This window comes from Lacerta agilis, chromosome 8 (assembly GCF_009819535.1).
Source record: "Lacerta agilis isolate rLacAgi1 chromosome 8, rLacAgi1.pri, whole genome shotgun sequence".
Lineage (NCBI taxonomy): Eukaryota > Metazoa > Chordata > Lepidosauria > Squamata > Lacertidae > Lacerta > Lacerta agilis.
This window is the reverse complement of record NC_046319.1, coordinates 2,496,642-2,508,264: the sequence shown is the minus strand read 5'-3', so window position 1 is coordinate 2,508,264 and position 11,623 is coordinate 2,496,642. Positions and strand designations below refer to the sequence as shown.

The window sequence follows — 11,623 nt, the reverse complement described above, 5'->3', positions numbered from 1 at the left end:
CCACTGACAGCCTTACAACCCAGAGTATCCATGGACTGTGTGTGCTGACACATTTTTTAAACAAAAACCAAACTTCTGAGCAGTTGGAATATTTATGGATATTTCAGCCGCTCAGCTTAATTACTTAGGACTCATTACAATAACCTGAGCATCACCCTGTGCTTTAATGTAAATAATCATTTATATCTGAGTGCTCCTCTCTTTGCTGTGGCTAAGAATCCAAAACTGATGGACTGACAAAATCATGTTTCTGAGGCATTGAATGCTATGGATTTTGAGGGACAGGGCGGTTTACCTTATAAAAAAATCCCACTCACTATAGAATGGCCCAACTCAGCTACTGAAGTATATAAGCTTAATGTAGAGGGAATTTTTCAAAGGCCTTGGGTTGAATCCAGTGCGAATCATACCAGAGTAGATCCATTGAAACTGATGGACTAACTTAGGTGCATTGATTTCAGTGGCTCTGCTCTGACTCAAATTTAGTCAGATACAATCCATTTTAAAGAGAGAGGCTCTAAATATAAATATGTGATAACACCATCTTGAACGATTTGTGTCTCTCTTTTGCAGAAAATCCTCTTGAGCCTCATGCCTTCTCTTTCACACTTGCCTTGTGTCAGGGATACTGCATGTTTAGCCAGCATGAAGCACAGATTAAAGATGGTAGGTAAACAACAACAACAACAATGTAGCAGCCTATTCATTTAGCCAAATAATTATTTAATGTTTGGGAAATGTGTTTCTTACTAGAGATGAGGGGGAAATACACCCCATTTGTTTTTAGCATACACCTACCAAATGTGCTCCAATGCAGCTACTCTTCCAAATTTACACTTCTCCGGATGTTGTGATGCTGCTCTAAAATGACCTCACGCTGCTCCCGTCTCATCTTCTCCTTGATGAGTCCCTGGTTGTTTGTTTTTATTATGTATTTTGTGTTTTTTAGATTGTATTTTTATGTTGTGATCTGCCCTGAGGATGCCATATAAATAGTAGTAATAATAATAACTGATAGAAATTGAAAGGGACAGATTCCCCCACGCACAGGGCCCCCTATTCACTCCCCACCCTGTTTTAAGCTTGGAACCACCGTCTGCAGACGCCATCAGGAGACTCATGGCCGCAGTATAAGCAAGACAGGTGCCCGGGGTCAGCAACCAGGACCCCCAAGAATAAAGGTGGCAAAGCTCCCCACTGCACTTCTCTCCATGTCAGGATACGCTCCACCTATTACATGTTCGCGTATCAGGCTGCTGTCAGTAGCATAGGAGGAGCTGGACAATTGGAAATTTGCAGTCACTGTACTTCTCTTGCGCAGTCTTTGCATTGTGCTGAAAGAGCAGCTTCTGATTGCAAGAGCTATTTGGGGACTGGTCTTAAATATAGGATTTCTCCCCTAGGTCAACCGGTGCTGCCCACCGAGTGTACTGATCCCTATGATGGGAGCAAGCATTCATTCGGCTCCGAGTGGAATACAGCGCAGTGCATGAAATGCACATGTGATGAAAGTGGAATGGATTGCTGTACCAGGTAGGCCAAAGCCACAGAATGGCATGGGTCTATTACTCTCTTTCAAATTATTTTGCCCTGTGCTCTCCGGAAGACCTTCTGCTCAATAAACATTCATGGACGGAATTAGCTGAAGATGGGTGTCCCAAATAATCTATACATTGAAGATTGGCTGCATAAAATGTTGCCTACATTTCCTTGAACCAAACAGGAATTGATTGATTCATTAAGATATTTATAGACTTTATAGAAAGCAGAGTCATGAAATTTGATCTGGTAAGAAGCACTGAGCATGTCCAGAGTGCCTTTCCTTTTTTAAAAATAAGGATTTTATTCCATTTTCCAAACAAACAACAATACATTTTACATAAAACATACAACAAACACATCACAAATTACACAAACACAATCAAATAAAACACAAAAACACATCAATCTTCTTACTATAACTTCATTTCTAATCTTATTTAAGGACTTCCTCCGTTCTCTCTTCAGCGTTCAGTTCTAATTTACTTTAGTAACTTCTTGACTATTTTAATAAACATTCACCATAATTCTTCATCTTAACCTTATCTCATCTTATCTCTATCACTATCTATTAATCTTATCACTTTAATCTTAACATCTTATACTGTATGTTATACTAACTTCTACACTTTCCTTCAATCTTTACTTCTTATATCTACTTCAACCTACATTGTATAGCTATGGCCTATTATATTCACTGATTTCACTTCAAATGTCCAGTTTTTCACGTTGTTTCAAATAGTCTTTAAATTTCTTCCAATCTTCTTGCACCGCCTCCTCCCTCTGGTCTCGGAGCTTTGCGGTCAGTTCTGAGTTCCATATAATCAATTAGTTTCATCTGCCATTCTTCCACAGTTGGGAGCTCCCCTTTCCAGTATTTAGCAATCAGAATCCTAGCTGCAGTTGTGGCATACATAAAAAACACTCTATCTTTCCTAGGTATCTCATGGTTGACTATGCCCAATAGGAAGGCTTCTGGTTTCTTAGGAAAGGTGTATTTAAACACTCTTTTGAGCTCATTATATATTTCTCCCAGAAGTCCTTAACCTTTGGACACGTCCACCACATATGATAGAAGGTACCTTCTACTTTCTTACATTTCCAACATTCATTACTCAATCCATGATACATCTTAGCTAATTTAACTGGTGTTAAATACCATCTGTAAAACATTTTCATCATATTTTCTTTTAACACATTGCAAGCAGTAAATTTAATACCTTCCCTCCATACCCCTCCCAGTCCTCAAACATAATGTTATGTCCCACATCTTTTGCCCAATCAATCATTGCAGATTTAACCATCTCATCTTTCGTATGCCACTCCAATAACAAATTATACATTCTGGAAAGGTTTTTGGAGTTCGTATCTATCAGTTCTGTTTCCAACTTAGATTTTTCTACTTGAAAGCCTAGCTTTTTATCCATTTTAAAGACTTCATTTATTTGGTGATACTGCAACCAGTCATATACTCCCTCTTTCACTTGCTCATAGCTTTTCAGCTTAAAACTCTGTCCTTCTTGTTGCAGTATATCAGCATACTTTAACCACTTTGCCGGCATATTTGGTCTTTTATGGGCCTTTGCCTCCACTGGCGATAACCATCTAGGGGTCTTTCTCTCCAACAAGTCTTTGTTACGAGCCAAACCTGAAACAAGGCATTTCTAATTATGTGATTTTTAAAGGCCTTGTGGGCCTTAACTTTGTTGTACCAAAGGTAAGCGTGCCATCCGAAAACATTATCATAACCCTCCAAGTATAACACCTCCATATTTTCCAACTTGAACCAATCCTTTAGCCAGCAAAAGGCTGCTGCTTCAAAGTACATCCGTAAGTCTGGCAGGGAGAAACCGCCTCTCTCCTTAGAATCTATTAATATCTTATATTTTATTCTTGGTTTCTTCCCCTGCCAAATAAATTTCAATAAGTCTCTTTGCCATTTCTTAAAGCAATCTAGCTTATCTATAATCGGTATCACTTGGAATAAAAACAACATCCTTGGTAGCACATTCATCTTGATGGCCGCTATTCTGCCCAACAAGGACAGTTTTAACCTAGTCCATGTTTCTAAGTCTCTTTTAATCTCGTTTTTCATAATTGTCCTTGAACAGGTTAATATTTTTTGGAGTCAAGTTAACCCCTAGATATTTTACCTTTTTGACAAAGTTCAATCCAGTGAGATCTTGTAGTCTTTGTGCCTGCAGTGGCGTCATGTTTTTTGTCAACACTTTTGTTTTGGCTTTATTCAGTTTAAATCCTGCTACTCTTCCAAACCTATCAATTGTCTCCAACACTCTGGGAACACTGTTTTCTGGTTCTTGTAGGGATAACACCAAATCATCGGCAAAGGCTCTCATCTTGTATTCCTTCTCTCCCACCCTTATTCCTTTTATTAAGTTATCAGACCTAATCATATTCAGGAGTACCTCCAGGACCACAATAAAAAGTAAAGGTGAGACAGGACACCCTTGTCTCGTTCCTTTTTCTATCCTTATCTCTTCCGATATTACACTGTTTATTATAATTTTTGCTTTTTGTTCTGTATACACAGCATTAATGCCGTTTAAGAATCTTTGGCCGACCCCCATCTTTTCCAAAAAAAAAATTCATAAAACTCCAAGAAATGTTGTCAAAGGCCTTTCTGCATCAATAAATACGGCATCTGTATTTATCTTCTTTTCCAATCTTTCCAATATATCCACAATATTTCTTGTGTTGCTGCTTATATGTCTTCCAGGTAGAAAACCTGCTTGATCTTTGTGGATATAATCTTTCAACACTCTTTTCAATCTAGAGGCCATGACATTTGCAAATATTTTGTAATCCACATTTAGAAGTGAAATTGGTCGGTAATTTTTCATAAGGGTTTCATCCGAATCTGGTTTCAGAATCAGTGTAATATACGCCTCTTTCCATGAATCGGGTGCCCTGTCTCCCTCCAACAAGCCATTGCAAACATCCTTAAGGGGCTGAATTAGCCAATCTTTCAACACTTTGTAATATTTTGCTGTTAGTCCATCTGGTCCTGGGGCTTTTCCTATCTGCATATTATTAATTGCCTCTTCCAATTCTTGAATCGAAATCGGGTGGTTGAGAGTTATTGCTTTTTCTTCTGGGACTCTTTGTAATCCATTTTTCCCAAGAATTGCTCAATATCCTTCTCATCAACTTTCTCTTTTTTGTACAACTGCTTGTAGAATTTTTGAAAACACTTCCTAATCTCCTCTGGATTCTCTACAATCTTATCATTAACCTTCAAGTTTGTGATGATGTTCAACTTTTGTCTCTCTTTTAACTGCTAAGCCAGCATTTTCCCATTTATTAGCTGAATCAAATGTTCTTTGCTTCATCAATTTAATTTTCCATTCAATTTCTTGGTTTAAAATCCTTGCATATTGGGATTGCAATAGCTTTCTTTCTTTCTGAATATGTTGGTTCTTCGGGTAACCTCTTAATTTCTTCTCTTTTTCTTTTATTTGGTCCAATATTTTTCTTTTTCCATATTTTGTTGTTTCCTTCTTCTTGTTTTTTCCTTTATGAGGAACCCTCTCATCACTGCTTTGCTTGCATCCCAAACTATTCTTTTCTCCACCTCTGTATTCAAATTTAATTGAAAATATTCTCTCATCTTTTTACCTGCTTCTTCCACAAGCTTGGTGTCTCTCATCAGGGCATCATCCATTCTCCACTGAAAGGAATCCTTGGAGTATATTTTAAGTTCAGTTGTACCGCATTATCTGAGCATGTCTTGGGGCAGATTTCTGCCTTCTGTATTTTGGGTACCAGACTTCTAGAGGTCCAAATGTAATCTATCCTCGACCACGACTTCTGTGGCTCAGAAAGTATGTTGCTTCCTTTTCTGTTGGATTCTTCAACCTCCATGTATCAATCAAGTCTAAATTTTTGATCATTTGAAAAAATGTTTTAGGCAGTTTCCCTTCATTTGTAATTTTGGTCCTTTGTGACCTATCCATCATAGTGGAAACCGCCCCTTTGAAATCTCCTAGACAGATTAGATTATAGTCCAAATAGTCCATCAGCAGTTCATGCATCTTCTTATAGAAGTCTGATTTTCCTTCATTCGGTGCATAGAGTCCCAGTATCATGTATTTCCCGCCTTGTACTGTAATTTCAATTGCAATATATCTCCCTTCTTCATCTTTAAAAAGCTGTCTTGGGTTGTATTTCTCTTTTGCATAAATTACTACTCCTCTTTTCTTGACATTGTCAGATGAAATAAATTCCTGGCCTAATTTCTTGTTTTGCAAAATCCTTCTATGGTGCCGGACAACATGGGTCTCTTGTAAACAAATTATGTCTAACTTCTTCTTCTCTAATGCATGGTATACTCTGTGTCTTTTCGGCCTCTGGTTCAACCATGGACATTCCACGTTAACACCTTCAACGCCATCTTATAACTTGGGTCCACCTCTCGCCCCTTCCTTTTCTTCTTCTTCACTTCCCTCTCCTTCTCCTGAGGCTGGTTTTCCAGATGGTACGTCGAGTTTAAACAATCTCGCTGGGTCAAGAGAGGATCCTGCGAAGTCTGCTGTATATTTGTCCAAAATTTCTTCTTATCTTCAGGGGATCTGATTCTTACTCTTCTTTCTTTGTACTTGAAGGTTAGACCTTCTGGAAATTCCCAGCTGAAAGAGATGTTTCTTGCTCTTAATTCCGCCGTTAAATCGTAAAAATCAAATCTCCTGTCCAAAAAGTATCGTGGGATGTTTTTAAATATGATAAGGCCTCTGCTGGATCACCAGGTTGTTCCTAGAATGGAAATCGAGGATCTGGTCTCTTTGGATCTTGTTCTGGAAAACCACCATACAGTCATTCATTGCTTTTTTGCTCTTTTTCCCTTTTATTCCAAATCTGTAGGCTTTAACTATGAATGACTGCAAATCGTTCTCTTCCAGTTCCCAAAATGCAGAAAACTCCTTGATTAAAAAGTCTTTTAGGCTCTCCTGCTCCAATTCAGGGACGCCCCTCAATCTTATGTTAGCCTCCCTTTCCTTCAATTGCAAAAGGCCAGAGATTCTTGTACGTTTCTTTGCTGCACTTTGATCCTTTGGACTTCTTCTGGGTCCACCGTCTCAATTTTACTTTCCACTCTTTTGATTTTTTCTTTGACGTCTTCTGACTCTTTTTTAAGCGTGTCCACCTCTTTCCCAATCCTTGTAATTGCTGCTTGTCTGTTCTGGTTCACTGTCTTCTCCACTGAAGCAATTGCTAATTGCAGAGAGTCAGAAGATTTTTTAATATCACTTTGGAGCTCCTCTCTTGTTCCTTTAAGTTCTTCTCTAGTTCCTTTAAGTTCACTATGAACAGATTGCAAACTGGCACTTAGTCTCTTGAGAGCAGATAACATCTGCTCCTCAAAAGGTTTAGCAGCCGATCCTTTTCTCTGTTTCTCCTCGTCTCCTTTTTAGATCTTATTCTAGAGGTAACAGATCCAGATGCTGGTGGTGTTTCCTGAGGTTGCATCATTCCAATGCACTCCTTATTGACAGCCTACTGCTTGCTAGCAGTTTGCTGTGTTTCTCAAGGTCACCACCAGATAAAGATAAACCAGGAAGCTAGTCTTAAAACAATTCCCAAAATAAACACCAGATGGCCAGCAGACAGAGTCAGAGGACAAAGAACAGAGCCAACCAAGAAGCTTTCAAAGTAAAAGTCCCACTGCTTCCAGCTCCACTAACTTCTTAAAGTTTATCAAACTTTCTCAAACTTCCACAAAGTCAAGAAAAGTGTCACAAAACCAAGGCAGCTATTACTCTAAGACTTCCCAACAGTGTAGCCATAAAGTTCCAGCTAGAAAGTAGCAGAAAGTAGCAATCTCCAGTCAGAAACAGAAAACGGAAACAGATTGATACAATGTATCCGCCGCCCGCTAACTGACCCGGTCTCCTTATCCAGAGGGTGTAGCGGTGTCCTCTCAGTATTGTAAATCCGCAGCAAGAAATCTTGTTAAATCTTGTTAAAATCAAAGTTAAGCAACCTCCAAAGTGCATGAAATCAGTTTTAAAAGATCAAAGCAAAAGTACGCGGCACAGCTTCATTGTCGTTACTTCCGACTTGCCGCTTTCAAAGGGGAAACGGACTCCCTTTTGCGCTTCCCTCCGTAAGCCAAATTCAATGCTAATCCAGTCAAATTTAATAATTAGGTCCGTACTTACAGAGTCTTATCTTTTCCTTCAATTTGAGAAAGAATGGGGTGCTCTTTTTGAAGTCTAGCAGATCCCGCTGCTTCGTAAACTTCGGTCAGCAATGGCTTCTTCAGCACCGCTCCGGAGCCTCGCACACCCAATCCCCCCCCCTTTACAGGGGTGGATCAGGAGCAAGGACGGCACGTCTGGTGCCCGCAAGAACCCTGTCCACAGGACTCCCTTCCTGTGGCTTAACGGGGGCCGTGGCGCGGTCATGGACACCCCAAAACCCCCGAAGTTACCGGAGCACTCAGCTCCCGGCTGCATAGACTGGCACCGCCACCGGAAGTCCAGAGTGCCTTTCCAATCATCCGATGACCAGGCATTCACTGTGTGGAGGCTTGGACCTCAGGATCTCCCTAAGTCCCAGATCCTCTCATCCGGAGACCACCTAGGAGTTGGTGCTGGGGAGAGGGACCCCAATGCACCCAATGGAACAGGATCCCTCCTCTTTCCTGCATCTTCCTGTCTCCTTCTGTCTCCCTCCTGGCTGGCCTCTTGGTTTCGCACCAACATTTTGCTACACCCTTTTTTGTGCATGGGTTGCAATGTTTTCTAAGGCCTTGTTTTTTCGTGGATCGAGCAAAAATCTTGCAAAACTGCTTTTCTGCCGGGTAGTTCCAATCATTCTTGGCATGTCCTAAGCGAGCAGGAGAAAGGAGCACCCCTTTACCAGATATTCATAAACTCAGGGAAACCTTAGTTTACACATTTTTCTTCTTCTTTTAGGTGGTACTGTCGGTTCCGGGAATTAAAGCAGTGGTAAATCCAAACACATGTAAATATGAGTTGTATAAACTGGACGATCCCTCCAAACCCTGTTTCTGAGCTTTACAAATCCCCCAAAATTACTTTCATGTAAGAGAATCTGAATAAATCAGTCATATGTGCATTTCTGTGTGTATCTGTTGTCTATGCTTGTTATCACTAATTGCTGAATTTGGTACGTATCATAATGATAGTGATAGACAAGCCTATCTCAGCTATCAGCAGCTATTTACATTCTAATGGATTATTGAATATTGCTTTTTTGATATAAGTTGTTTATTTTAAAGTTACTGTGACTTTTTTGTATTGGATCAGATTGTTATTATTAATGTTTGACATTTTATTATGTTTTTATGGTGTTGGGAGTCGCCCAGAGTAATAGGCAACATTAATGTAGTGGCTAAATGGCCCATCACAAAGCCATCTGTGGCTACCATCCTCATTAAGTCTACTCAGAAGTAAGTCCCATTGAATTCATTTGTGCAAACTCCCAGGTAAGTGCAGGTGTGGATTTATCATTCTTTGGGGCCCTATTCCTTCACTTAAACAATATGATTATGTCGACATTGGGGGGTGTGAGTCAACAACAATATTTCTGGGTTTGCACTGTGATTCCCCTCCCCAAACAACTTGGGAACAATTCCTGTTGAGGGCCAGGAGGAAAAGGTGGTGATATGCTTCTGGAATACACCCCCCCCCCAAATTGAGAACTAGAGGGGGAAATACGGAGACAATGCTGCTGCTGATGAGATGTTGATGATACTTTTGTACTGCCTCCCAAGACAACTTGAGAATTATCTGGGGAAAGTTTATAAATGCCTCCACACTGGGAACCCCCCTTCCCCACAAAACTGAGGGGGGACTTGGAAGATTCAGAAAAAAGATCAAGACGGTTTACATTTTATAATGATTATAATGCATCTGCAGTGCCTCCAACAACAACAGCTTGGGGGAAATTAGGTAAAAGTAGATCATGGGGCCGATGATGTCTCTGAACTGGGTGGCCTCCCGCAACAGCTTTGCAGCAATCTCTGCTATAAGGCAGCAGCAGAAACAAGAAAAGGGGGGGGGGTTGTATCATTTGTCCCACCTACAGGGCACTTTGATACATTGGATGGGGCACTTTGATACAAAGTGTAAATTTATGAGAATGGTAGCTATTTACAAAATTTAATGAAAAAAACTATTTTTATTGTGAGAGATCATCATCAGCCTTACAATTTGTTACTTAAAATCTAAATAACATATCAATATTAACAGTGTTTCACACATATCATAGACTTTATGGCAGGTTTTCTTAACAAAACATCAAAACTTATATTAATCTTTCATCAAACACCTATCCATTTAAAAAAAAACTTTGAAAAAAGTATAAGAACTCACATTGGATAGTAAAAAAATAGTAATTTAAACAAAATGCATATAAGAATAAGATAATTACTTAATGTTTAGTTTCTATTGCACATTATATCCACTGAAGTCAATAGAAAAAGTATAAAGAATGATGTTCAAGATGTGCCCTTTGAGAAATTTGGTTTTGGCAACTGCAAAACAACATCCTTGAAATCAACGCTTGCCTTAGCTTCTACAATGGGGAAGACAAACATACAAGATCCTGGGTTTTTCCTGAGATATGACACTTGAAAATCGGTCATATATTTAGAAATGACTTTGGCCACGTTTTTCTTTTCAATTTAATGAGTATGAAATCTCCAACATTTATATTTTCCCGGTTTTCGGCACGGACTGGTATGGTCGTGATTCCATCAGCTCCCGACCCCCATGGGGAATTTTGAGGCTGTTTTGGGAGTATGCAGCCTCCCTTACCTTCCCAGGAGCGTGGGAAGGACTGTCTTGCCCGCAGATGCTCCAAAACCTGCTCTGACCCTTCGGGAAAATGAGCAGGGGCCTGGGCAGAGAGCCCCCCCGGAGGTTCGGCACTCCTGCGACCAGCCTGATCATCCGAGATCCCCAACGCTAAATATAAATTAGTGAGAAGCCTTGGGCATGCTTCAAATGAAAGAGGAAAGTATTTTGCTAAAGAACTCAGCCACTGCTTGAAAAGAAGAAGATAAGACTTTACTACTGTATCGGTATGTTAAACGGGACGGAAGGGGGGGGGAGCCCTGGACTATGTGAAGACCCAACGTTTATATAACAAGTGAGATTTGAAGGACTGAAAATTTGAATTTGGAGGAGAATATACAAAGTTTAAATCTATAACTGTGTGAATTATGAAAAAGATACGCTGTCCCTTTGAGTGGAATGTTTTGCTAACATTTGGAAGAGGGAAGAGCGTTCTTATCTGTGATTTTTGGCAAAGATGAATCCCTTGGACACTGATTGACTTTAATTGGAAGAATTTGGTTGACTGCCCAGAAATGACGCAGTTGGAATTACGCCCGGACTGCAAAGTGAGATCGAAGGGACATAGCCACATTTCTTTTTCTTTTACGTTATGATTTACAAGTATGACCGGCTAACTCTCCGAAGATTTATAAGTTCGTGCAGATCGGGGCTTTTAAAAGTGGAAAAATATATGAAATATAAAAAAAAGATGGCGATTGCCTATATGTGACTCTTGGATTTCAACCAGCAAGGGTGAAGGAAGGAATGTGGAAGTACAGACTTAAAACCACACAGCGATACTGTTTGTTTTGATTTATCTTGCTTTTGGATATGTCAGCGGCTGCGAAAATATTGGAATGTGAAAGCAAAGCAATAGTTATGATAATAGAACCTCTGGAATTTGAAGCATGGGAAGCCTTAAGTAAAATTTAAAGTAATAATTTGGACAATTTGGATTTTTTTTTGTTTGTTTTATAATTGGAGAAATAATTTGGAATGTAATTTGGAATGTTTCATATGATTTTGTTTTATTGGAAACCTTAATAAATATGATTTGTAAAAAAAAAATGAAATCTCCAACATTTATATTTTCAGGACTGGGAACATCAAAATTTATATCCTCTTCTTCTGGAAAACAGAATAACTAGTTTAGAGATTTCATGCAAACTTGTATATTGGGGCACTATTGTACACTAGCAGGGCACTTTTATACAATCATGACATTGTATCAAAGAGCCCCAACAGACATTTTCAAAACTAAC

The 11,623-nt window shown here is 39.5% G+C and overlaps 1 long non-coding RNA gene across 1 annotated transcript; it reads left to right on the top strand.

The window, feature by feature from the left end:
• Positions 1–583: 583 nt before the first annotated feature.
• LOC117052246 lies at positions 584–8,581 on the top strand. Its single transcript, XR_004427234.1, has 3 exons — positions 584–666; positions 1,404–1,533; positions 8,475–8,581. It is a non-coding gene; the product is annotated as an uncharacterized LOC117052246 (long non-coding RNA).
• The last annotated feature ends 3,042 nt before the right edge of the window (positions 8,582–11,623 follow it).